The following is a 23,418-nucleotide window of genomic DNA, read 5'->3' as shown; positions in this document are numbered from 1 at the left end:
GATTTAAAATACTAAGGTTCATTGCCAGTACTTTTTCCAAGATCAAGTAACCTTATTAACCTGAAATTTCAACCAGGTTGGCCGAGTGGTTAAGGCGTTGGACTTAAGTTCCAATGGATGATTGTCCGCGTGTGTTCGAACCCCACCTCTGGTATTAGCTACGCTAACCTGTGTGATAAGAAGATTGAGGGATGTTTGGAGAGTTTTGACCGTGGAAATGTGTTAACATGATACGTTGTGTTGAATTATCCCACAGGGCAAAATAGAATAGCCCCAATAATTCTACCAGCCGTTACTTCACGATACGCAATAATGCCTTCCATATCTCAAATTTTCAAACTCAAAATCCCAAATATTACCATACTATTTTGCAGTTCCAGTCAATTTGGTAAATTATCAAAACGGCAAATTATTAAAGAAATAAGAAGGTCGACAGATGTCAATGCTCTTACACGATTTAGAATATTTAGGTTCATTGCCAGTACTTTTTCCAAGTTCAAGTAACCTTAATAACCTGAAATCTCAGCCAGGGTGGGCGAGTGGTTAATCGTTGGACTTAAGTTCCAATGGACGATTCTCCGCGTGGGTTCGAACCCCACCTCTGGTATTAGATAGGTTTATCTGGGTGATAAGATGATTGAAGGATGCTTGGAGAATTTAAACGTGGAAATGTATTTGCCATGACACGTTGTGGCGAAGTATCAAACATGGAGAAATAGAACAGCTGCAATAGTTGTACCAGCCGTTATTTCACAATGCGCAATTATTCCTTCCATATCTCAAATTTTCAAACTCAAAATCCCAAATATTACCATCCCTTTTTGCAGCCCCATTCATTTTGTTGAGCTATCAAAATAGAAAATTTATTGAAAAATCTGAAGGTCGTGAAACGGTAATGCTCTTAGGCGATTTAGAATACTAAGGTTCATTGCCAGTACTTTTTCCAAGTTCAAGTAATCTTTTTAACCGGAAATTTCAACCAGGGTGGCCCAGTGGTTAAGGCGTTGGACTTAAATTCCAATGGATGATTGTCCGCGTGGGTTCGAACCCCACCTCTGGTATTAGCTACGCTAACCTGTGTGATAAGAAGACTGAGGGATGCTTGGAGAGTTTTAACCGTGGAAATGTGTTAACATGATACGTTGTGTTGAATTATCCCACAGGGCAAAATAGAATAGCCCCAATAATTCTACCAGCCGTTACTTCACGATACGCAATAATGCCTTCCGTATCTGAAACTTTTAAACTCAAAATCCTAAATATTAACATCCCATTTTGCAGTTCCATTCATTTTGTTGAGTTATCAAGAGGGCAAATTATTGATAATTTGAAGGTCGTCAAATGGTAGTGGTCTTACGCGATTTAGAATACTAAGGTTCATTGCCAGTACGTTTTCCAAGTTCAAGTAACCTTGGTAACCTGAAATTTCAACCAGGGTGGCCGAGTGGCTAAGGCGTTGGACTTAAGTTCCAATGGACGATTTTCCGCGTGGGTTCGAACCCCACCTCTGGTATTAGCTAGGTTTATCTGGGTGATAAGATGATTGAAGGATGCTTGGAGAATTTAAACGTGGAAATGTGTTTGCCATGACACGTTGTGGCGAAGTATCGAACCTGGAGAAATAGAACAGCTGCAATAGTTGTACCAGCCGTTATTTCACAATGCGCAATTATTCCTTCCATATCTTAAATTTTCAAACTCAAAATCCCAAATATTACCATACTATTTTGCAGTTCCAGTCAATTTGGTAAATTATCAAAACGGCAAATTATTAAAGAAATAAGAAGGTCGACAGATGTCAATGCTCTTAGACGATTTAGAATATTTAGGTTCATTGCCAGTACTTTTTCCAAGTTCAAGTAACCTTAATAACCTGAAATTTCAGCCATGGTGGGCGAGTGGTTAGGCGTTGGACTTAAGTTCCAATGGACGATTGTCCGCGTGGGTTCGAACCCCACCTCTGGTATTAGATAGGTTTATCTGGGTGATAAGATGATTGAAGGATGCTTGGAGAATTTAAACGTGGAAATGTGTTTGCCATGACACGTTGTGGTGAAGTATCGAACTTGGAGAGGTAGAATAGCTGCAATAGTTGTACCAGCCGTTATTTCACAATGCGCAATTATTTCTTCCATATCTCAAATTTTCAAACTCAAAATCCCAAATATTACCATCCCTTTTTGCAGCCCCATTCATTTTGTTGAGCTATCAAAATAGAAAATTTATTGAAAAATCTGAAGGTGGTGAAATGGTAATGCTCTTAGGCGATTTAGAATACTAAGGTTCATTGCCAGTACTTTTTTCAAGTTCAAGTAATCTTTTTAACCGGAAATTTCAACCAGGGTGGCCGAGTGGTTAAGGCGTTGGACTTAAGTTCCAATGGATGATTGTCCGCGTGTGTTCGAACCCCACCTCTGGTATTAGCTACGCTAACCTGTGTGATAAGAAGATTGAGGGATGCTTGGAGAGTTTTGACCGTGGAAATGTGTTAACATGATACGTTGTGTTGAATTATCCCACAGGGCAAAATAGAATAGCCCCAATAATTCTACCAGCCGTTACTTCACGATACGCAATAATGCCTTCCATATCTGAAACTTTTAAACTCAAAATCCCAAGTATTACCATCCCATTTTGCAGTTCCATTCATTTTGTTGAGTTATCAACAGGGCAAATTATTAAAGAAATAAGAAGGTCGACAGATGTCAATGCTCTTACACGATTTAGAATATTTAGGTTCATTGCCAGTACTTTTTCCAAGTTCAAGTAACCTTAATAACCTGAAATTTCAACCAGGGTGGCCGAGTGGTTAAGGCGTTGGACTTAAGTTCCAATGGACGATTGTCCGCGTGGGTTCGAACCCCACCTCTGGTATTAGCTAGGCTAAGATGTGTGATAAGAAGGTTGAGGGACGCTTGGAGAGTTTTAACCGTGAAAATGTGTTAACATGATACGTTGTAGTGAAGTATCGCACATGGCGAAATGGAATAGCACCAATAATTCTACAAGCCGTTATTTCACGATGCGCAATTATGCCTTCCATATCTCAAAATTTCATACTCTAAATCCCAAATTATGCCATCCCTTTTTGCAGCCCCATTCATTTTGTTGAGCTATCAAAATGAAAAATTATTGAAAAATCTGAAGGTCGTCAAATGGTAATGCTCTTAGGCGATTTAGAATACTAAGGTTCATTTCCTGTACCCTATCCAAATTCAAGTAATCTTAATAACCTGAATATTCAACAAGGGTGGCCGAGTGGTTAAGGCGTTGGACTTAAGCTCCAATGATCGTTTCTCGGAGTGGGTTCGAACCCCATCTTTGTTATTAGCTAGGTTAACGTTTTTGATAAGATGATTGAAGGATGCTTGGAGAATTTAAACATGGAAATGGTGGTGATAAGAAGATTAAGGGATGCTTGGAGAGTTTTAACCGTGGAATTGCGTTAACATGATACGTTGCGGTGAAATATCGCACATGGCGAAATGGAATAGCACCAATAATTCTACAAGCCGTTATTTCACGATGCGCAATTATGCCTTCTATATCTCAAACTTTCAAGATCAAAATCCCAGATATTACCATCCCATCTCGCAGTCCCGTTAATTTTGTTGAGTTATCAAAACGGCAAATTATTGAAAAGTCTGAAGGTCGTCAAATGGTAATGCTCTTGCGCGATTTAAAATAGTAAGGTTTATTGCCAGTACTTTTTCCAAGTTAAAGTATTCTTATTAACCGGAAATTTCAACCAGGGTGGCCGAGTGGTTAAGGCGTTGGACTTAAGTTCCAATGGACGATTGTCCGCGTGGGTTCGAACCTCACCTCTGGTATTAGCTACGCTAACCTGTGTGATAAGAAGATTGAGGGATGCTTGGAGAGTTTTAACCGTGGAGATGGGTTAAAATGATACGTTGTGGTGAAGTATCGCACATGGCGAAATGAAATAGCACCAATAATTCTACAAGCCGTTATTTCACGATGCGCAATTATGCCTTCCATATCTCAAAATTTCATACTCAAAATCCCAAATATTACTATCACTTTTTGGAGCTCCATTCATTTTGTTGAGCTATCAAAGTGGAAAATTATTAAAAAATCTGAAATTCGTCAAATGGTAATGCTCTTGGGCGATTTAGAATACTAAGGTTCATTTCCCGTACCCTTTCTAAATTCAAGTAACCTAATTAACCTGAATATTCAACAAGGGTGGCCGAGTGGTGAAGGCGTTGGACTTAAGCTGCAATGAACGTTTCTCCGAGTGGGTTCGAACCCCATCTCTGTTGTTAGCTAAGTTAACGTTTTTGATAAGATGATTGAAGGATGCTTGTAGAATTTAAACGTGGAAATGTGTTTGCCATGACACGTTGTTGCGAAGTATCAAACTTGGAGAGGTAGAACAGCTGCAATAGTTGTACCAGCCGTTATTTCGCAATGCGCAATTATTCCTTCCATATCTCAAATTTTCAAATTCAAAGTCCCAAATATTACCATACTTTTTTGCAGTTCCAATCAGTTTGTTGACTTATCAAATCGGCAAATTATTAAAGAAATAAGAAGATCGACAGATGTTAATGCTCTTGCGCGATTTAAAATACTAAGGTTCAATGCCAGTACTTTTTCCAAGTTCAAGTAACCTTATTTACCTGAATATTCAACCAGGATGGCCGAGTGGTTAAGGCGGTGGACTTTAGTTCCAATGGACGATTGGCCGAGTGGGTTCGAACCCCACCTCTGTTATTAGCTAGGTTAACTTTTTTGATCAGATGATTGAAGGATGCTTGGAGAAATTAAACGTGGAAATGAGTTTGCCATGACACGTTGTGGTGAAATATCGAGCATGGCGAAATAGAATAGCCCAATTATTCTACCAGCCGTTATTTCACGATACGCAATTACTCATTCCATGTCACCAAATTTCACATTCAAAATCTCAAAGATTACATCCCTTTTTGCAGTTCCAGGCAATTTAATGAATTATCAAAGCTGCAAATTATTAAAGAAATAAGAAGGTCGACAGATGTCAATGCTCTTACACGATTTAGAATATTTAGGTTCATTGCCAGTACTTTTTCCAAGTTCAAGTAACCTTAATAACCTGAAATTTCAGCCAGGATGGCCGAGTGGTTAGGCGTTGGACTTAAGTTCCAATGGATAAATGTCCGCGTGGGTTCGAACCCCACCTCTGGTATTAGCCGGGGTATACTGTGTGATAAGATGATTGAAGGATGCTTGGAGAATTTAACCGTGGAAATGCGTTAACATGATACGTTGCGGTGAAATATCGCACATGGCGAAATGGAATAGCACCATTAATTCTACAAGCGAACGGCTTCTATTTAAGCAGATTTCTAGCTATTTTCAACCAATATTTTCATCATTATTATGTGGTTTTAGAAGTAAATAAAGCACCCAAAATGCTCTATTTCGCCTAATTGGTAAATGGCATCATTGCTTAGATAAGTCTGGGGTGGTGGGAACTGTCTTAATGGACTTGTCCAAAGCATTTGATTCCATAGATCATGGCCTTTTAATCTCAAAATTGGCTGCTTATGGTTTTGATAGAAAAAGTCTTTACCTTATGAAAAGTTATCTCTCTGGACGTTTTCAAAGAACCAAAATCTGCAGTTCTTTTAGTGAGTGGCTCTCAATTGTTTTCGGCGTTCCACAAGGTTCTATTCTCGGTCCACTTCTGTTTAATATATTTATAAATGACTTATTATTATTTATTGGAAAAACTGATATTTGCAACTTTGCTGATGATAATACAATCTACACTTGTGGATCTCAATTAAATGAAGTCATTGCTGACCTTCAGCATGACTTAAATAACGTATTAGCCTGGTTTGAAAACAACCAATTGGTTGCTAATCCAGCAAAGTTTCAGATGATGTTTTTAGGTTGTCCACACAGTGATACTTTATCGCTAAGAATAAACAATAACTTCCTAGTCGCATCGGAATCTGTAAAATTATTAGGCATTACTATTGATAGATGTCTCACTTTTAATGAGCACATCTCTAATCTATGTAAAAAAGGAAATAGCAATGTCAGATGTCTTTACAGAATAAGACGATTCATTAGTTTTGAACAATCAAAGTTATTGCTTAATTCTTATATTTTATCAATATTTACCTATTGTCCAATTATATGGATGTATTGCAGTGATGTGCAGTATAACACACAAACGTGCATTGAGAGCTGTAACAAAAGACTATCATTCCAGTTATCAGGACTTGTTGGTAAATTGTAACTGTGTGCAAATTCACGAACTGCATTTACGTATAATCTGCGTAGAGATTTATAAAACATTAACAGACGAAAATCCGTCATTTATGCAGTCTTTTTACGCTATAAGACGTATCAGTTACAATTTGCGCAGCAAAAATAGTCTACTTTTACCATCCACAAGTTCAACACGCTTTGGTACTAGATCTTTTTTGTTTCGAAGTTGTTTGTTATGGAACTCTTTGCCTGACAGAGTGAAGAGTTCTCTCTCCATCAAGAGTTTTAAAAAGGAACTCATCTCACTTAATCTTTCAGATCTCTGCACATGTAGGCTACATAAGTCGGCTATTCTCGTCTCTTATTTTTAATGTTTGGCACATCTTTGTGTTTTTTGTTTATTTATTTTTTACTTTGTTGGTGTAAATTAGTATTTACCATTTACTATGTAAAACCATCTTTAAATAAATGAAATAATAAATAATAAAAGCCGTTATTTCACGATGCACAATTATGCCTTCCATATCTGAAACTTTCAAGCTCAAAATCTCAGATATTACCATCCCATCTTGCAGTTCCATTAATTTTGTTGAGTTGTCAACACGGCAAATTATTGAAAAGTCTGAAGGTCGTCAAATGGTAATGCTCTTGCGCAATTTAGAATACTAAGGTTCATTTCCCGTACCCTTTCCAAATTCAAGTAACCTTATTAACCTGAATATTCAACTAGGGTGGCCGAGTGGTTAAGGCGTTGGACTTAAGTTCCAATGGACGATTGTCCGCGTGGGTTCTAACCCCACCTCTGGTATTAGCTAGGCTAACCTGTGTGATAAGAAGATTGAGGGATGCTTGTAGAGTTTTAATCGCGGAAATGTGTTTGCCATGACACGTTGTGGCGAAGTATCGAACTTGGAGAGCTAGAACAGCTACAATTGTTGTACCAGCCGTTATTTCACAATGCGCAATTACTCCTTCCATGTCTCAAACTTTCAAACACAAAATCACAGATATTACCATAATCTTTTGCAGTTCCAGTCAATCTGTTGAGTTATCAAAACGGCAAATTATTGAAAAGTCTGAAGGTCGTCAAATGGTAAAGCTCTTGTGCGATTTAAAATAATAAGATTCATTGCCAGTACTTTTTCCAAGTTCAAGTAACCTTATTAAACTGAAAATTCAACCAGGGTGGCGGAGTGGTTAAGGCGTTGGACTTAAGTTCCAATGGACTATTGTCCGTATGGGTTCGAACCCCACCTCTGGTATTAGCTAGGCTAACCTGTGTGATAAGAAGATTGAGGGATGCTTGGAGAGTTTTACCTGTGGAAATGTGTTAACATGATACGTTGTGTTGAATTATCCCACATGGCGAAATAGAATAGCCCCAATAGTTCTAACAGCCGTTACTTTACGATGCGCAATAATGCCTGCCATATCTTAAACATTCAAACAAAAAATCCCAAATATGACCATCATTTTTTGCTGCTCCATTCATTCTGTTGAGCTATCAAAATGGAAAATTATTAAAAAATCTGAAGTTCGTCAAATGGTAATGCTCTTGGGCGATTTAGAATACTAAGGTTCATTTCCTGCACCCTTTCCAAATTCAAGTAACCTTATTAACCTGAATGTTCAACCATGGTGGCCGAGTGGTTAAGGCGTTGGACTTAAGTTCCAATGGACGATTGTCCGCGTGGGTTCGAACCCCACCTCTGTTATAAGCAAGGTTAACGTTTTTGTTAAGATGATTGAAGGATGCTTGGAGAATTCAAACGTGGAAGTGTGTTTGCCATGACTCGTTGTGGCAAAGTATCGAACTTGGAGAGTAGAATAACTGCAATAGTTGTACCAGCCGTTCTTTCACAATGCGCAATTATTCCTTCCATATCTCAAATTTTCAAACTCAAAATCCCAAGTATTACCATACTTTCTTTGCAGTTCCAGTCAATTTGTTGAATTATCAAAACGGCAAATTATTTAAGAAATAAGAAGATCGACAGATGTTATAGCTCTTACACGATTTAGAATATTAAAGCTCATTGCCAGTACTTTCTCCAAGTTCAAGTAACCTTGGTAACCTGAAATTTCAACCAGTGTGACCGAGTGGTTAAGGCGTTGGACTTAAGTTCCAATGGACTATTGTCCGTATGGGTTAACATGACACGTTGTGTTGAATTATCCCATATGGCGAAATAGAATAGCCCCAATAGTTCTAACAGCCGTTACTTTACGCAATTATTCCTTCCGTATCTCAAAATTTCAAATTCGAAGTCCCAATTTGTTGAATTATGAAAGCGGCAAATTATTAAAGAGATAAGAAGGTCGACAGATGTCAATGCTCTTACACGATTTGGAATACTAAGGTTCATTGCCAGTACTTTTTCCAAGTTTAAGTAACCTTATTAACCTGAATATTCAACCATGGTGGCCGAGTGGATAAGGTGTTGGACTTAAGTTCCAATGGACGCTTGTCCGAGTGGGTTTGAACACCACCTCTGTTATTAGCAAGGTTAACGTTTTTGATAAGATGATTGAAGGATGCGTGGAGAATTCAAACGTGGAAGTGTGTTTGCCATGACTCGTTGTGGCAAAGTATCGAACTTGGAGAGTAGAATAGCTGCAATAGTTGTACCAGCCGTTCTTTCACAATGCGCAATTATTCCTTCCATATCTCAAATTTTCAAACTCAAAATCCCAAGTATTACCATACTTTTTTTGCAGTTCCAGTCAATTTGTTGAATTATCTAAACGGCAAATTATTTAAGAAATAAGAAGATCGACAGATGTTATAGCTCTTACACGATTTAGAATATTAAGGCTCATTGCCAGTACTTTCTCCAAGTTCAAGTAACCTTGGTAACCTGAAATTTCAACCAGGGTGACCGAGTGGTTAAGGCGTTGGACTTAAGTTCCAATGGACTATTGTCCGTATGGGTTCGAACCCCACCTCTGGTATTAGCTAGGCTAACCTGTGTGATAAGAAGATTGAGGGATGCTTGGAGGGTTTTGCCGTGGAAGTGCGTCAACATGACACGTTGTGTTGAATTATCCCACATGGCGAAATAGAATAGCCGCAATAGTTCTACCAGCCGTTACTTCACGATACGCAATAATGCCTTCCATATCTCAAAATTTCATACTCAAAATCCCACACATTACCATCCCTTTTTGCAGCTCCATTCATTTTGTTGAACTAGAAAATGGCAAGTTATTGAAAAATCTGAAAGTCGTCAAATGGTAGTGCTCTTGGGCGATTTAGAATACTAAGGTTCATTTCCCGTACCTTTTCCAATTTCAAGTAACCTTATTAACCTGAAATTTCAACCAGGGTGGACGAGTGGTTAAGGCGTTGGACTTAAGTTCCAATGGACGATTGTCCGAGTGGGTTCGAACCCCACCTCTGTTATTAGCTAGGTTAACCTGTGTGATAAGATAATTGAAAGATTCTTGGAGAATTTCAACGTGGAAACATGTTTGCCATGACACGTTGTGGCGACGTTCGGACTTGGAGAAATAGAATAGCTACAATAATTCTACCAGCCGTTATTTCACGCTGCGCAATTATGCCTTCCATATCTCAAAATTTCATACTCAAAATCCCAATTATTACCATCCCTTTTTGCAGCTCCATTCATTTTGTTGAGTTATCAAAATGGAAAATTATTGAAAAATCTGAAGGTCGTAAAATGGTAATGCTCATACACAATTTAGAATATTAAGGTTCATTGCCAGTACGTTTTCCAAGTTCAAGTAACCTTGGTAACCTCAAATTTCAACCAGGTGGCCGAGTGGTTAAGGCGTTGGACTTAAATTCCAATGAAGGATTGTCCGCGTGGGTTCCAACCCCACCTCTGGTATTAGCTTTGTTAACCTGTGTAATAAGATGATTGAAGGATGCTTAGAGAATTTCAACGTGGAAATGTGTTTGCCAAGACACGTTGTGGCGGAGTATCGAACCTGGAGAAATAGAATAGCTGCAATAGTTGTACCAGCGGTTATTTCATAATGCGCAATTATTCCTTCCATATCTCAATCTTTCAAATTCAAAATCCCAAATATTACCATACGTTTTTGCAGATCCAGTCAATTTCTTGAATTATCAAAACGGCAAATTATTAAAGAAATAAGAAGATCGACAGATGTTAATACTCTTACACGATTTAGAATATTAAGGTTCATTGCCAGTACTTTTTCCAAGTTCAAGTAACCTTGGTAACCTAAATATTCAACCAGGCTGGCTGAGTGGCTAAGGCGTTGTACTTAAGTTCCAATTGACGATCGTCCGCGTGGGTTCGAACCCCACCTCTGCCATTAGCTGGGTTAACCTGTGTGATAAGATGATTGAAGGATGTTTGGAGAATTTAAAGGTGGAAATGTGTTTGCCATGACACGTTGTGGCGAAGTATCGAACTTGGAGAAATGGAATAGCTACAAAAATTCTACCAGCCGTTATTTCACAATGCGTAATTATTCCTTCCATATCTCAAAATTTCGTACTCAAAATCCCACACATTACCATCCCTTTTTGCAGCTCCATTCATTTTGTTGAACTACAAAATGGCAAGTTATTGAAAAATCTGAAAGTCGTCAAATGGTAGTGGTCTTGGGCGATTTAGAATACTAAGGTTCATTTCCCGTACCTTTTCCAATTTCAAGTAACCTTATTAACCTGAAATTTCAACTAGGGTGGACGAGTGGTTAAGGCGTTGGCCTTAAGTTCCAATGGACGATTGTCCGCGTGGGTTCGAACCCCACCTCTGGTATTAGCTTTCTTAACCTGTGTAATAAGATGATTGAAGGATGCTTGGAGAATTTCAACGTGGAGATGTGTTTGCCAAGACACGTTGTGACGAAGTATCGAACCTGGAGGAATAGAATAGCTGCAATAGTTGTACCAGCCGTTATTTCACAATGCGTAATTATTCCTACCATATCTCAAAATTTCATACTCAAAATCCCACACATTACCATCCCTTTTTGCAGCTCCATTCATTTTGTTGAACTACAAAATGGCAAGTTATTGAAAAATCTGAAAGTCGTCAAATGGTAGTGCTCTTGGGCGATTTAGAATACTAAGGTTCATTTTCCGTACCTTTTCCAATTTCAAGTAACCTTATTAACCTGAAATTTCGACCAGGGTGGCCGAGTGGCTAAGGCGTTAGACTTAAGTTCCAATGGACGATTGTCCGAGTGGGTTCGAACCCCACCTCTGGTATTAGCTAGGTTAATCTGGGTGATAGGATGATTGAAGGATGCTTGCAGAATTCAAACGTGGAAATGTGTTTGCCATGACACGTTGTGGCGAAGTATCGAACCTGGAGGAATAGAATAGCTGCAATAGTTGTACCAGCCGTTATTTCACAATGCCCAATTAATCCTTCCATATCTCAATCTTTCAAACTCAAAATCCCAGATATAACCATACCATTCTGTAGCTCCAGTCAATTTGTTGAATTACCAAAACGGCAAATTATTAAAGAAATAAGACAATCGACAGATGTTAATGCACTTACACGATTTAGAACATTAAGGTTCATTGCCAGTACTTTTTGCAAGTTCAAGTAACCTTGGTAACCTGAAATTTCGAGCAGGGTGGCCGAGTGGCTAAGGCGTTGGACTTAAGTTCCAATGGACGATTGTCCGCGTGGGTTCGAACCCCACCTCTGGTATTAGCTTTGTTAACCTGTGTAATAAGATGATTGAAGGATGCTTGGAGAATTTCAACGTGGAAATGTGTTTGCCAAGACACGTTGTGGCGAAGTTCGGACTTGGAGAAATAGAATAGCTACAATAATTCTACCAGCCGTTATTTCACCCTGCGCACTTATGCCTTCCATATCTCAAAATTTCAAACTCAAAATCCCAAGTATTACCATACTTTTTTGCAGTTCCAGTCAAGTTTTTGAATTATCAAAATGGCAAATTGTTGAAAAATCTCAAGGTCGTCAAATGGTAGTGGTCTTGGGCGATTTAGAATACGAAAGTTCATTTCCCGTCTTTTTCCAAATTCAAGTAACCTTATTAACCTGAAATTTAAACCAGGGTTGCCGAGTTGTTAAGGCGTTGGACTTAAGTTCCAATGGACGATTGTCCGCGTGGGTTCAAACGCCACCTCTGGTATTAGCTAGGTTAATCTGGGTAATAAGATGATTGAAGGATGCTTATAGAATTTGAACGTGGAAATGTGTTTGCCATGACACGTTGTGGCGAAGTATTGAACTTGGAGAAGTAGAATAGCTGCAATAGTTGTGCCAGCCGTTATTTCACAATCCGCAATTATTCATTTCATATCTCAAAATTTCAAATTTAAAATTCCAAATATTACCATACTTTTTTGCAGTTCCAATCAACTTGTTGAATTATCAAAACGGCAAATTATTAAACAAATAAAAGAATCGACAGATGTTAATGGTCTTACACGATTTAAAATATTAAGGTTCATTGCCAGTACTTTTTCCAAGTTCAAGTAATCTTGGTAACCTGAAATTTCAACCAGGGTGACCGAGTGGTTAAGGCGTTGGACTTAATTTCCAATGGACGATTGTCCGCGTGGGTTCGAACCCCACCTCTGGTATTAGCTGGGTTAACCTGTGTGATAAGATCATTGAAGGATGCTTGGAGAGTTTTAACCGTGGAAATGCGTTAAAATGACACGTTGTGTTGAATTATCCCACATGGCGTAATAGAATAGCCCCAATAATTCTACCAGCCGTTACTTCACGATGCGCAATAACGCCTTCCATATCTCAAACTTTCAAACTCAAAATCCCACACATTACCATCCCTTTTTGCAGCTCCATTCATTTTGTTGAACTACAAAATGGCAAGTTATTGCAAAATCTGAAGGTCGTCAAATGGTAATGCTCTTACACAATTTAGAATATTAAGGTTCATTGCCACTACTTTTTCCAAGTTCAAGTAATCTTGGTAACCTGAAATTTCAGGCAGGGTGGCCGAGTGGATAAAGCGTTGGACTTAAGTTCCAATGGACGAATGTCCGAGTGGGATCGAACCCCACTTCTGGTATTAGCTAGGTTAATCTGGGTGATAAGATGATTGAAGGATGCTTGGAGAATTCAAACGTGGAAATGTGTTTGCCATGACACGTTGTGGCGAAGTATCGAACCTGGAGAAATAGAATAGCTGCAATAATTCTACCAGCTGTTATTTCACAATGCGTAATTATTCCTTCCATATCTCAAAATTTCATACTCAAAATCCCACACATTACCATCTCTTTTTGCAGCTCCATTCATTTTGTTGAACTACAAAATGGCAAGTTATTGAAAAATCTGAAAGTCGTCAAATGGTGGTGCTCTTGGGCGATTTAGAATACTAAGGTTCATTTCCCGTACCTTTTCCAATTTCAAGTAACCTTATTAACCTGAAATTTCAACCAGGGTGGACGAGTGGTTAAGGCGTTGGACTTAAGTTCCAATGGACGAATGTCCGAGTGGCTTCCAACCTCACCTCTGGCATTAGCTAGGCTAACCTGTGCGATAAAAAGATTGAGGGTTACTTGGAGGGTTTTAGCCGTGGAAATGTGTTAACATGATACGTTGTGGTCAAGTATCGCACATGGCGAAATGTAATAGCACCAATAATTCTACCAGCCGTTATTTCACGCTGCGCAATTATGCCTTCCATATCTCAAAATTTCATACTCAAAATCCCAATTATTACCATCCCTTTTTGCAGCTCCATCCATTTTGTTGAGTTATCAAAATGGAAAATTATTGAAAAATCTGAAGGTCGTCAAATGGTAATGCTCTTACACAATTTAGAATATTAAGGTTCATTGCCAGTACATTTTCCAAGTTCAAGTAACATTGGTAACGTCAAATTTCAACCAGGGTGGCCGAGTGTTTAAGTCGCTGGACTTAAATTCCAATGGACGATTGTCCGCGTGGGTTCGAACCCCACCTCTGGTATTAGCTTTGTTAACCTGTCTAATAAGATGATTGAAGGATGCTTGGAGAATTTCAACGTGGAAATGTGTTTGCCAAGACACGTTGTGGCGAAGTATCGAACCTGGAGGAATAGAATAGCTGCAATAGTTGTACCAGCCGTTATTTTACAATGCGCAATTAATCCTTCCATATCTCAATCTTTCAAACTCAAAATCCCAAATATTACCATACCATTTTGCAGTTCCAGTCAATTTGTTGAATTATCAAAACGGCAAATTATTAAAGAAATAAGAAAATCGACAGATGTTAATGCACTTACACGATTTGGAACATTAAGGTTCATTGCCAGTACTTTTTCCAAGTTCAAGAAACCTTGGTAACCTGAAATTTCAACCAGGGTGGCCGAGTGGCTAAGGCGTTGGTGTTAAGTTCCAATGGACGAATGTCCGAGTGGGTTCGAACCCCACCTTTGTTATTCGCTAGGTTAACCTGTGTGATAAGATAATTGAAGGATGCTTAGAGAACTTCAACGTGGAAACGTGTTGGCCATAACACGTTGTGGCGAAGTTCGGACTTGGAGAAATAGAATAGCTACAATAATTCTACCAGCCGTTATTTCACGCTGCGCAATTATGCCTTCCATATCTCAAACTTTCAATCTCAAAGTCCCAGATATTACCATTCCATTTTGCAGTTTCATTCATTTTGTTGAGTTATCAAAACGGCAAATTATTAAAAAATCTCAAGGTCGTCAAATGGGTTCGAACGCCACCTCGGGTATTAGCTAGGTTAATCTGAGTGATAAGATGATTGAAAGATGCTTGTAGAGTTTTAACCGTGGAAGTGCGTTAACATGACACCTTATGTTGAATTATCCCACAGGGCAAAATAGAATAGCCCCAATAATTATACCAGCCGTTATTTCACGATACGCAATTATGCCTTCCATATCTCAAAATTTCATAATCAAAATCCCAAATATTACCATCCCTTTTTGCAGCTCCATTCGTTTTGTTGAGCTATCACAATGGAAAGTCATTGAAAAATCTGAAAGTCGTCAAATGGTAATGCTTTTGGGCGATTTAGATTACTAAGGTTCATTTTCCGTACCCTTTCTAAATTCAAGTAACCTTATTAGCCTGAATTTTTTACCAGGGTGGCCGAGTGGTTAAGGCGTTGGACTTAAATTCCAATGGACAATTATCCGCATGGATTCGAACCCCACCTCTTCTTTCAACTTCAAGTAACCTTATTAACCTGAAATTTCAACCAGGGGGGCCGAGTGGTTAAGGCGTTGGACTTAAGTTCCAATTGACAATTGGCCGTGTGGGTTCGAACCCCACCTCTGGGATTAGCTAGGTTAATTTAGGTGATAAGATGATTGAAGGATGCTTGGAGAATTTTATACGTGGACATGTGTTACCATGACTTGTTGTGGTGAAATATCGATCATGGCAAAATAGAATAGCCACAATTATTCTAGCAGCCGTTATTTCACGTACGCAATTATGCCTTCCATATCTCAAAATTTCATACTCAAAATCCCAAATATTACCATCCCTTTTTGCAGCTCCATTCATTTTGTTGAGCTATCAAAATGGAAAATTATTGAAAGATCTGAAGGTCGTCAAATGGTAATGCTCTTGCGCGATTTAGAAAACTAAGGTTCATTGCCAGTACTTTTTCCAAGTTCAAGTAACATTATTCACCTGAAATTTCAACCAGGGTGGCCGAGTGGTTAAGAATTTGGACTTAAGTTCCAGTGGACGATTGTCCGCGTGGGTTCGAACCTCACCTATGGTATTAGCTAGGCTAACCTGTGTGATAAAAAGATTGAGGGATGCTTGGAGAGTTTTAACCGTGGAAATGTGTTAACATTATACGTTTTGGCGAAGTATCGAACTTGGAGAAATAGAATAGCTACAATAATTCTACCAGCCGTTACTTCACAATGCGCAATAATGCCTTCCATGTCTCAAACTTTCAAACTCAAAGTCCCAGATATTACCATCCCATTATGCAGTTCCATTCATTTTGTTGAGTTATCAAAACGGCAAATTATTGAAAAATCTGAAGGTCGTCAAATGGTAATGCTCTTGCGCGATTTAGAAAACTAAGGTTCATTCCCAGTACTTTTTCCAAGTTCAAGTAACCTTATTAACCTGAAATTTCAACCAGGGTGGCTGAGTGGTTAAGAAGTTGGACTTAAGTTCCAATGGACGATTGTCCGCGTGGGTTCGAACCCCACCTCTGGTATTAGCTAGGCTAACCTGTGTGATAAAAAGATTAAGGGTTGCTTGGAGAGTTTTAACCGTGGAAATGTGTTAACATGATACGTTGTGGTCACGTATCGCACATGGCGAAACGGAATAGCACCAATAACTCTACAAGCTGTTATTTCACGATGCGCAATTATGCTTTCCATATCTCAAAATTTCATACTCAAAATCCCAAATATTACCATCCCATTTTGCAGCTCCATTCATTTTCTTGAGCTATCAAAATGAAAATTATTGAAAAATCGGAAGGTCCTCAAATGGTAATGCTCTTGGGCAATTTAGAACACTAAGGTTCATTTCCCGTACCCTTTCCAAATTCAAGTAACCTTATTAACTTAAATATTCAACCAGGGTGGCCGAGTGGTTAAGGCGTTGGACTTAAATTCCAATGGACAATTGTCCGCATGGATTCGAACCCCACCTCTTCTTTCAACTTCAAGTAACCTTATTAACCTGAAATTTCAACCAGGGGGGCCGAGTGGTTAAGGCGTTGGACTTAAGTTCCAATTGACAATTGGCCGTGTGGGTTCGAACCCCACCTCTGGGATTAGCTAGGTTAATTTAGGTGATAAGATGATTGAAGGATGCTTGGAGAATTTTATACGTGGACATGTGTTACCATGACTTGTTGTGGTGAAATATCGAACATGGCGAAATAGAATAGCCACAATTATTGCAGCAGCCGTTATTTCACGTACGCAATTATGCCTTCCATATCTCAAAATTTCATACTCAAAATCCCAAATATTACCATCCCTTTTTGCAGCTCCATTCATTTTGTTGAGTTATCAAAACGGCAAATTATTGAAAAATCTGAAGGTCGTCAAATGGTAATGCTCTTGCGCGATTTAGAAAACTAAGGTTCATTTCCAGTACTTTTTCCAAGTTCAAATAACCTTATTAACCTGATATTTCATCAAGGGTGGCCGAGTGGCTAAGAAGTTGGACTTAAGTTCCAATGGACGATTGTCCGCGTGGGTTCGAACCCCACCTCTAGTATTATCTAGGCTAACCTGTGTGATAAAAAGATTGAGGGTTGCTTGGAGAGTTTTAACCGTGAAAATGTGTTAACATGATACGTTGTGGTCAAGTATCGCACATGGCGAAACGGAATAGCACCAATAACTCTACAAGCTGTTATTTCACGATGCACAATTATGCCTTCCATATCTCAAAATTTCATACTCAAAATCCCAAATATTACCATCCCATTTTGCAGCTCCATTCATTTTGTTGAGCTATCAAAATGGAAAATTATTGAAAAATCGGAAGGTCCTCAAATGGTAATGCTTTTGGGCGATTTAGAATACTAAGGTTCATTTCCCGTACCCTTTCCAAATTCAAGTAACCTTATTAACTTATATATTCAACCAGGGTGGCCGAGTGGTTAAGGCGTTGGACTTAAATTCCAATGGACAATTGTCCGCATGGATTCGAACCCCACCTCTTCTTTCAACTTCAAGTAACCTTATTAACCTGAAATTTCAACCAGGGGGGCCGAGTGGTTAAGGCGTTGGACTTAAGTTCCAATTGACAATTGGCCGTGTGGGTTCGAACCCCACCTCTGGTATTAGCTAGGTTAATTTAGGTGATAAGATGATTGAAGGATGCTTGGAGAATTTTATACGTGGACATGTGTTACCATGACTTGTTGTGGTGAAATATCGAACATGGCGAAATAGAATAGCCACAATTATTCTAGCAGCCGTTATTTCACGTACGCAATTATGCCTTCCATATCTCAAAATTTCATACTCAAAATCCCAAATATTACCATCCCTTTTTGCAGCTCCATTCATTTTGTTGAGCTATCAAAATGGAAAATTATTGAAAGATCTGAAGGTCGCCAAATGGTAATGCTCTTGCGCGATTTAGAAAACTAAGGTTCATTGCCAGTACTTTTTCCAAGTTTAAGTAACATTATTCACCTGAAATTTCAACCAGGGTGGCCGAGTGGTTAAGAAGTTGGACTTAAGTTCCAGTGGACGATTGTCCGCGTGGGTTCGAACCTCACCTATGGTATTACCTAGGCTAACCAGTGTGATAAAAAGATTGAGGGATGCTTGGAGAGTTTTAACCGTGGAAATGTGTTAACATTATACGTTTTGGCGAAGTATCGAACTTGGAAAAATAGAATAGCTACAATAATTCTACCAGCCGTTATTTCACGATGCGCAGTTATTCCTTCCACATCTCAAAATTTCCAATTCAAAGTCCTAAATATTGCCATCCCTTTTTGCAGTTCTACTCAATTTTTTGAATTATCAAAGCGACAAATTTATAAAGAAATAAGACGGTCGACAGATGTCAATGCTTTTACACGATTTAAAATATTAGGGTTCATTGCCAGTACTTTTTCCAAGTTCAAGTAATCTAGGTAACCTGAAATTTCAACCGGGGTGACCGAGTGGTTAAGGCGTTGGACTTAAGTTCCAATGAACGATTGTCCGCGTGGGTTCGAACCCCACCTCTGGTATTAGCTGGGTTAATCTGTGTGATAAGATCATTGAAGGATGCTTGGAGAGTTTTAACCGTGGAAATGCGTTAAAATGACACGTTGTGTTGAATTATTCCACATGACGAAATAGAATAGCCCCAATAATTCTACCAGCCGGTACTTCACAATGCGCAATAATGCTTTCCATGTCTCAAACTTTCAAACTCAAAGTCCCAGATATTACCATCCCATTTTGCAGTTCCATTCATTTTGTTGAGTTATCAAAACGGCAAATTATTGAAAAATCTGAAGGTCGTCAAATGGTAATGCTCTTGCGCAATTTAGAAAACTAAGGTTCATTCCCAGTACTTTTTCCAAGTTCAAGTAACCTTATTAACCTGAAATTTCAACCAGGGTGGCCGAGTGGTTAAGAAGTTGGACATAAGTTCCAATGGACGATTGTCCGCGTGGGTTCGAACCCCATCTCTGGTATTAGCTAGGCTAACCTGTGTGATAAAAAGATTGAGGGTTGCTTGGAGAGTTTTAACCGTGGAAATGTGTTAACATGATACGTTGTGGTCAAGTATCGCACATGGCAAAACGGAATAGCACCAATAACTCTACAAGCTGTTATTTCACGATACGCAATTATGCCTTCCATATCGCAAAATTTCATACTCAAAATCCCAAATATTACCATCCCATTTTGCAGCTCCATTCATTTTGTTGAGCTATCAAAATGGAAAATTATTGAAAAATCGGAAGGTCCTCAAATGGTAATGCTCTTGGGCGATTTAGAATACTAAGGTTCATTTCCCGTACCCTTTCCAAATTCAAGTAACCTTATTAACTTAAATATTCAACCAGGGTGGCCGAGTGGTTAAGGCGTTGGACTCAAGTTCCAATGGAAGATTGTCCGAGTGGGTTCAAACCCCACCTCTGGTATTAGATGGGTTAACCTGTGTGATAAGATCCTTGAAGGATGCTTCGAGAGTTTTAACCATGGAAATGCGTTAAAATGACACGTTCTGTTGAATTATCCCACATGGCGAAATAGAAAAGCCCCAATAATTCTACCAGCCGTTACTTCACGATGCACAATAATGCCTTCGATATCTCAAACTTTCAAACTCAAAGTCCCAGATATTACCATCCCATTTTGCAGTTCCATTCATTTTGTTGAGTTATCAAAACGGCTAATTATTGCAAAATCTGAAGGTCCTCAAATGTTAGTGCTCTTGCGCGATTTAGAATACTAAGGTTCATTGCCAGTACGTTTTCCAAGTTCAAGTAACCTTATTAACTTAAATTTTCAACCAGGGTGGCCGAGTGGTTAAGGCGTTGGACTTAAGTTCCAATGGACGATTGTCCGAGTGGGTTCAAACCCCACCTCTGGTAATAGCTAGGTTAACCTGTGTGATAAGATGAATGAAGGATGCTTGCAGAATTTTAACCGTGGAAATGCGTTAACATGACACCTTGTGTTAAATTATCCCACAGGGCAAAATAGACAAGCCCCAATAATTCCTCAAGCCGTTACTTCACGATACGCAATAATGCCTTTCATATCTGAAACTTTCAAACTCAAAATCCCAAATATTACCATCCCATTTTGCAGTTCCATTCATTTTATTGAGTTATCAAAAGGGCAAATTATTGAAAAATCTAAAGGTCGTCAAATGGTAGTGCTCTTGCGCGATTTAGAATACTAAGGTTCATTGCCAGTACGTTTTCCAAGTTCAAGTAACCTTGGTAACCTGAAATTTCAACCAGGGTGGCCGAGTGGTTAAGGCGTTGGACTTAAGTTCCAATGGACGATTGTCCGCGTGGGTTCGAACCCCGCCTCTGGTATTAGCTAGGTTTATCTGGGTGATAAGATGATTGAAGGATGGTTGGAGAATTTAAAGGTGGAAATCTGTTTGCCATGACACGTTGTGGAGATGTATCGAACCTGGAGAAATAGAACAGCTGCAATAGTTGTACCAGCCGTTATTTCACAATGCGCAATTATTCCTTCCATATCTCAAATTTCAAACTCAAAATCCCAAATATTACCATAATTTTCTGCAGTTCCAGTCAATTTGTTGAATTATCAAAACGGCAAATTATTAAAGTAATAAGAAGATCGACAGATGTTAATGCTCTTACACGATTTAGAATATTAAGGTTCATTGCCAGTACTTTTTCCAAATTCAAGTAATCTTGGTAACCTGAAATTTCAACCAGGGTGGCCGAGTGGTTAAGGCGTTGGTCTTAAGTTCCAATTGACAATTGGCCGTGTGGGTTCGAACCCCACCTCTGGGATTAGCTAGGTTAATTTAGGTGATAAGATGATTGAAGGATGCTTGGAGAATTTTATACGTGGACATGTGTTACCATGACTTGTTGTGGTGAAATATCGAACATGGCGAAATAGAATAGCCACAATTATTCTAGCAGCCGTTATTTCACGTACGCAATTATGCCTTCCATATCTCAAAATTTCATACTCAAAATCCCAAATATTACCATCCCTTTTTGCAGCTCCATTCATTTTGTTGAGCTATCAAAATGGAAAATTATTGAAAGATCTGAAGGTCGTCAAATGGTAATGCTCTTGCGCGATTTAGAAAACTAAGGTTCATTGCCAGTACTTTTTCCAAGTTTAAGTAACATTATTCACCTGAAATTTCAACCAGGGTGGCCGAGTGGTTAAGAAGTTGGACTTAAGTTCCAGTGGACGATTGTCCGCGTGGGTTCGAACCTCACCTATGGTATTACCTAGGCTAACCAGTGTGATAAAAAGATTGAGGGATGCTTGGAGAGTTTTAACCGTGGAAATGTGTTAACATTATACGTTTTGGCGAAGTATCGAACTTGGAAAAATAGAATAGCTACAATAATTCTACCAGCCGTTATTTCACGATGCGCAGTTATTCCTTCCACATCTCAAAATTTCCAATTCAAAGTCCTAAATATTGCCATCCCTTTTTGCAGTTCTACTCAATTTTTTGAATTATCAAAGCGACAAATTTATAAAGAAATAAGACGGTCGACAGATGTCAATGCTTTTACACGATTTAAAATATTAGGGTTCATTGCCAGTACTTTTTCCAAGTTCAAGTAATCTAGGTAACCTGAAATTTCAACCGGGGTGACCGAGTGGTTAAGGCGTTGGACTTAAGTTCCAATGAACGATTGTCCGCGTGGGTTCGAACCCCACCTCTGGTATTAGCTGGGTTAATCTGTGTGATAAGATCATTGAAGGATGCTTGGAGAGTTTTAACCGTGGAAATGCGTTAAAATGACACGTTGTGTTGAATTATTCCACATGACGAAATAGAATAGCCCCAATAATTCTACCAGCCGGTACTTCACAATGCGCAATAATGCTTTCCATGTCTCAAACTTTCAAACTCAAAGTCCCAGATATTACCATCCCATTTTGCAGTTCCATTCATTTTGTTGAGTTATCAAAACGGCAAATTATTGAAAAATCTGAAGGTCGTCAAATGGTAATGCTCTTGCGCAATTTAGAAAACTAAGGTTCATTCCCAGTACTTTTTCCAAGTTCAAGTAACCTTATTAACCTGAAATTTCAACCAGGGTGGCCGAGTGGTTAAGAAGTTGGACATAAGTTCCAATGGACGATTGTCCGCGTGGGTTCGAACCCCATCTCTGGTATTAGCTAGGCTAACCTGTGTGATAAAAAGATTGAGGGTTGCTTGGAGAGTTTTAACCGTGGAAATGTGTTAACATGATACGTTGTGGTCAAGTATCGCACATGGCAAAACGGAATAGCACCAATAACTCTACAAGCTGTTATTTCACGATACGCAATTATGCCTTCCATATCGCAAAATTTCATACTCAAAATCCCAAATATTACCATCCCATTTTGCAGCTCCATTCATTTTGTTGAGCTATCAAAATGGAAAATTATTGAAAAATCGGAAGGTCCTCAAATGGTAATGCTCTTGGGCGATTTAGAATACTAAGGTTCATTTCCCGTACCCTTTCCAAATTCAAGTAACCTTATTAACTTAAATATTCAACCAGGGTGGCCGAGTGGTTAAGGCGTTGGACTCAAGTTCCAATGGAAGATTGTCCGAGTGGGTTCAAACCCCACCTCTGGTATTAGATGGGTTAACCTGTGTGATAAGATCCTTGAAGGATGCTTGGAGAGTTTTAACCATGGAAATGCGTTAAAATGACACGTTCTGTTGAATTATCCCACATGGCGAAATAGAAAAGCCCCAATAATTCTACCAGCCGGTACTTCACGATGCACAATAATGCCTTCGATATCTCAAACTTTCAAACTCAAAGTCCCAGATATTACCATCCCATTTTGCAGTTCCATTCATTTTGTTGAGTTATCAAAACGGCTAATTATTGCAAAATCTGAAGGTCCTCAAATGTTAGTGCTCTTGCGCGATTTAGAATACTAAGGTTCATTGCCAGTACGTTTTCCAAGTTCAAGTAACCTTATTAACTTAAATTTTCAACCAGGGTGGCCGAGTGGTTAAGGCGTTGGACTTAAGTTCCAATGGACGATTGTCCGAGTGGGTTCAAACCCCACCTCTGGTAATAG

At 39.0% G+C, this 23,418-nt stretch overlaps 15 non-coding genes across 15 annotated transcripts; all 15 read left to right on the top strand.

The window, feature by feature from the left end:
- Nucleotides 1-978: 978 nt before the first annotated feature.
- On the top strand, nt 979-1,061 carry Trnal-uaa (transfer RNA leucine (anticodon UAA)). The gene has a single exon. It is a non-coding gene; the product is annotated as a tRNA-Leu (tRNA).
- A 369-nt stretch (nt 1,062-1,430) lies between these two features.
- Trnal-uaa (transfer RNA leucine (anticodon UAA)) lies at nt 1,431-1,513 on the top strand. The gene has a single exon. It is a non-coding gene; the product is annotated as a tRNA-Leu (tRNA).
- Nucleotides 1,514-2,337: 824 nt separating this feature from the next.
- Nucleotides 2,338-2,420, top strand: Trnal-uaa (transfer RNA leucine (anticodon UAA)). The gene has a single exon. It is a non-coding gene; the product is annotated as a tRNA-Leu (tRNA).
- A 371-nt stretch (nt 2,421-2,791) lies between these two features.
- Nucleotides 2,792-2,874, top strand: Trnal-uaa (transfer RNA leucine (anticodon UAA)). The gene has a single exon. It is a non-coding gene; the product is annotated as a tRNA-Leu (tRNA).
- Nucleotides 2,875-3,747: 873 nt separating this feature from the next.
- On the top strand, nt 3,748-3,830 carry Trnal-uaa (transfer RNA leucine (anticodon UAA)). The gene has a single exon. It is a non-coding gene; the product is annotated as a tRNA-Leu (tRNA).
- Nucleotides 3,831-5,106: 1,276 nt separating this feature from the next.
- On the top strand, nt 5,107-5,188 carry Trnal-uaa (transfer RNA leucine (anticodon UAA)). The gene has a single exon. It is a non-coding gene; the product is annotated as a tRNA-Leu (tRNA).
- A 1,759-nt stretch (nt 5,189-6,947) lies between these two features.
- On the top strand, nt 6,948-7,030 carry Trnal-uaa (transfer RNA leucine (anticodon UAA)). Its single transcript has one exon. It is a non-coding gene; the product is annotated as a tRNA-Leu (tRNA).
- Nucleotides 7,031-7,401: 371 nt separating this feature from the next.
- Trnal-uaa (transfer RNA leucine (anticodon UAA)) lies at nt 7,402-7,484 on the top strand. The gene has a single exon. It is a non-coding gene; the product is annotated as a tRNA-Leu (tRNA).
- A 4,321-nt stretch (nt 7,485-11,805) lies between these two features.
- Trnal-uaa (transfer RNA leucine (anticodon UAA)) lies at nt 11,806-11,888 on the top strand. The gene has a single exon. It is a non-coding gene; the product is annotated as a tRNA-Leu (tRNA).
- Nucleotides 11,889-12,710: 822 nt separating this feature from the next.
- Nucleotides 12,711-12,793, top strand: Trnal-uaa (transfer RNA leucine (anticodon UAA)). Its single transcript has one exon. It is a non-coding gene; the product is annotated as a tRNA-Leu (tRNA).
- Nucleotides 12,794-19,707: 6,914 nt separating this feature from the next.
- On the top strand, nt 19,708-19,790 carry Trnal-caa (transfer RNA leucine (anticodon CAA)). The gene has a single exon. It is a non-coding gene; the product is annotated as a tRNA-Leu (tRNA).
- Nucleotides 19,791-20,160: 370 nt separating this feature from the next.
- On the top strand, nt 20,161-20,243 carry Trnal-uaa (transfer RNA leucine (anticodon UAA)). The gene has a single exon. It is a non-coding gene; the product is annotated as a tRNA-Leu (tRNA).
- A 370-nt stretch (nt 20,244-20,613) lies between these two features.
- Nucleotides 20,614-20,696, top strand: Trnal-uaa (transfer RNA leucine (anticodon UAA)). Its single transcript has one exon. It is a non-coding gene; the product is annotated as a tRNA-Leu (tRNA).
- Nucleotides 20,697-22,878: 2,182 nt separating this feature from the next.
- Trnal-caa (transfer RNA leucine (anticodon CAA)) lies at nt 22,879-22,961 on the top strand. The gene has a single exon. It is a non-coding gene; the product is annotated as a tRNA-Leu (tRNA).
- A 370-nt stretch (nt 22,962-23,331) lies between these two features.
- On the top strand, nt 23,332-23,414 carry Trnal-uaa (transfer RNA leucine (anticodon UAA)). Its single transcript has one exon. It is a non-coding gene; the product is annotated as a tRNA-Leu (tRNA).
- Nucleotides 23,415-23,418: the final 4 nt, after the last annotated feature.

This window comes from Hydractinia symbiolongicarpus, chromosome 2 (genome assembly GCF_029227915.1).
Source record: "Hydractinia symbiolongicarpus strain clone_291-10 chromosome 2, HSymV2.1, whole genome shotgun sequence".
Lineage (NCBI taxonomy): Eukaryota > Metazoa > Cnidaria > Hydrozoa > Anthoathecata > Hydractiniidae > Hydractinia > Hydractinia symbiolongicarpus.
The sequence above is the reverse complement of the archived record's forward strand: the minus strand, read 5'-3'. Positions and strand labels throughout refer to the sequence as shown.